General features: G+C 50.9%; 1 long non-coding RNA gene across 1 annotated transcript in view; it reads right to left on the bottom strand.

Moving 5' to 3' along the window:
- Window positions 1-504: 504 nt before the first annotated feature.
- LOC109287813 overlaps window positions 505-2,866 on the bottom strand; it is a 29,803-nt gene continuing 27,441 nt past the window's right edge. The window contains exon 3 of the long non-coding RNA XR_002094959.1: window positions 505-610. This is a non-coding gene — a long non-coding RNA (uncharacterized LOC109287813). The remainder of the gene's footprint in view (window positions 611-2,866) is intronic.

Genomic DNA, 2,866 nt, shown 5'->3' with positions numbered 1-2,866 from the left:
CTAACATTGGCCTGTGGGGAGGTGTACTGCTCCTTCACATAGAGGGCAACACCCCCACATCTCTTCCCTATCCGATCCCTTCCCTACCCTGAAGGATGTAGCCCTTTATGGCTAGGCTTCAGTCATGAGAGGAGTCCCACCAGGTCTCCATGATCCCAACTAGATTGTAGTGCACAGCAGAAAGCAGGAGGACTAGTTTCTCCTGCTTGTTCCCCATGCTTCTGGCATTGGTGTACAGGCACCTAAGTCCTTCTACTGAGGTCACTGGCTGCCTGTTGCATTGAAGACGAGCTGTTTTCTTAGCTCCTGTAGGAGTGGCTTGCTTGGTTTCATTGTTGATGGAGCTTGCATGTATACTGGCCCGTGGGTAGGCTCCAGGTAGCATTTCTCCATCCTCCTGTGATCTTAGTTTAAAGTTCTAAGAGATTGGCCATCCTGGCCAAGAAAAGGGACTTACCTTTCTGCGTGTGGTGGATACTGGCTCTCCTCAGGGGTCCTCTGTCTTTGAAGTGGGCACTGTAGTCGTAGAAGACAAAGCCTTCTTTGAGGCACCACCATCAGAGATGCCGGTTCACCTCATCAATGCATTCTTGCCTCCTTGGACTGTGGCCTGAAACAGAAAGCACAGAGGAAAAGACTACCTGAGTCCCCGATCATTTAAACCCAGCTCCCAGAGCCTTGTAGTCACTCATGATGTGGTCTGAATTGCTCCTGGCTGTGTCATTTTTCCCCCACATAGATAAGGAGCATGGGGTAGTAATCTGTGGGCTGGACAAGTCTAGGGATCCTCTCTGTGACATCACAGATCTGTGCCTCAGGGAGACAGCAGACCTCCCATGCTGTGGGATCCAGGTGGCAGATGTCTCCCTCTGTTCCTCTCAGCAGGGAGTTGCCTACTACGATTACCCAGTGTCTTCTCCTACAGTTTCTCTGTTGCATCGCAGCCTGCCTGGTAGTAGTTGTGGGTGTGGCCCCATTGCTGCACTCTGTTGTTGCACTCACTTCCACCAATGCCAGGGCCCTAAATTGGTTCCCCAGCTGCACTGGAGGAGTTCCAGCAATGTGGGGTTTAATGCTACATTGTCTAGAACTAAAGGTGACTGTCTTCCATCTGTCCATGTCAGGTCCCCTTTGTGTTGCCATCCCACCATTTGAGCAATCCTGCAAAGAGTGGAAGTACCCATCCATCTCATCCTCAGTGGCTCTGATCCCATACCGCCTGCTAACCTCTGCCTGGAGTTCCCTCACCTGCCCCTCCAGGGCTTAAATCCAGGCACATGTGGGATAGGTGAGGGGACTCCCAGCCATGTTGCTCACCCTGGACCCCCAAGGACCCACCAAGCAACGCTTGCAGGCAGGGGGCCCAGGTGCCACCAACCCAAGCAAAGGCTCCATCTGGGTGCAGGCCTCAGAGGAGCCTTGGGCAGGAGGCAGCATCGGGACAGGGTCCCTGCCTGCACTCTGAGTCACCATCCCCATTAAGACTCCCTCAGTGCACTCACCTAAAGACTCTGGGGACTGTCCAAAGCCACAGACTCCAACGTGTGGAGTCTCAGGCCCTTCCTGCTCTCTTCCCTGTGTGAACTCCAATGAGAGGGGAGGAAAACTCCTTCTTGATTCCCTACAGCCAGCCTGGCTGGCCCGGCTCCTCCTCCCTCTTCTCCTCTGCCATGCCTGGCTTACCTTGATTCATCTGTTGGCTCCTTGTTCGCTGCTCTGCTCTGTGTGGCTGGAGGGAGCCGAGGGCTCGTGTGCTAACACACGTGTACCTTCTTCGATGTCCAAGCCTGACTGCTGAGGATTTGAACAAACACCCTTCTTCAAGCAACAGGGAGAGTCTGTTGCCTGAAGAAGGGTATTTGTGCCTGAAAGCTTGCAAAGAACATTTTTTCCATTTATTTACTTGGTCTAATAAAAGATATCACATCTACCCAAAGAACCTTGTCTGTCTATGTCCTTAGACCAACACAGCTATAACCAACAACTCTAAATAGCAAGTACAGCTGCACTGTCCAGAGAAAGGATCAAACCAATAACAGCCACTGGTGAAGAACAAATACATAGGCTCTAGCAACAGGAACCCAGAAACCAAAACAGACCCGAGTTGACCAAGAATTTAAGTGTCACAATATCAGTGCATATTGTATGGCAAACAAAATAAAGGGCAGAAAGAAAATGTGCCCAACCTATGGCAAGGGGGAAAGAGATGTGTGGAGCAGAACTTCTTGTCCCAGCTACCACAGATGAAGGTCCTAAAGGTCCTAAACCTGGTTGAATGTAGTATCAGACTAACTGATTTGAATCAATTGGTTTATGAAACTTATGTCCCAGACCCACTTCTGGTTTCAAATTAAATCGTGGTCACCCAGCCACCCAACATTCTTTCCAGCCCTGGTCTGGGCTGTTCTGTCCACTCCAGCAGAAAAGGGTTTGGGGGGAGGTAGGGACTCCCCCTCCTACCCTACCCCCCTGCTCTGCCCAGGGCAAACCCTGGCTGGAGTTCAGGACTAGGGAGGGAGGTTAAACTTCCCTTCCCTTGAGTACAGAGCTGCCCTGCCCTGCTAAAAACTTACTGCTGGCTGTGACTGTGAACTACAAAACCCAGAGGCACTTGGAAGCAGAAAGAGGAATTGATAAGCAAATCCCAGAAACCTCAGGGGCAACAGGAAAAGGAAGTGAACACGCAGCCTGTGCTGGCTATGTGCAGGGAGGGGGCAGTCTCTAGCACCCCCCTGCTTCTGGCCTGAGTCACTGCAGATATTTGGGTGCATTTTCTGAATTAAAAATTAATGCATGTACAGTTGTTTCTCAGTTTAATCTCTGCAGCTTTAAACTAACCTGCAAAGACTGAATTGATTCAGCCTTG

Source organism: Gavialis gangeticus, unplaced genomic scaffold, assembly GCF_001723915.1.
Source record: "Gavialis gangeticus isolate Ggan-Ray unplaced genomic scaffold, GavGan_comp1, whole genome shotgun sequence".
In the NCBI taxonomy this organism is placed as follows: Eukaryota; Metazoa; Chordata; order Crocodylia; family Gavialidae; genus Gavialis; species Gavialis gangeticus.
This window is presented reverse-complemented; position numbering and strand designations above follow the sequence as displayed.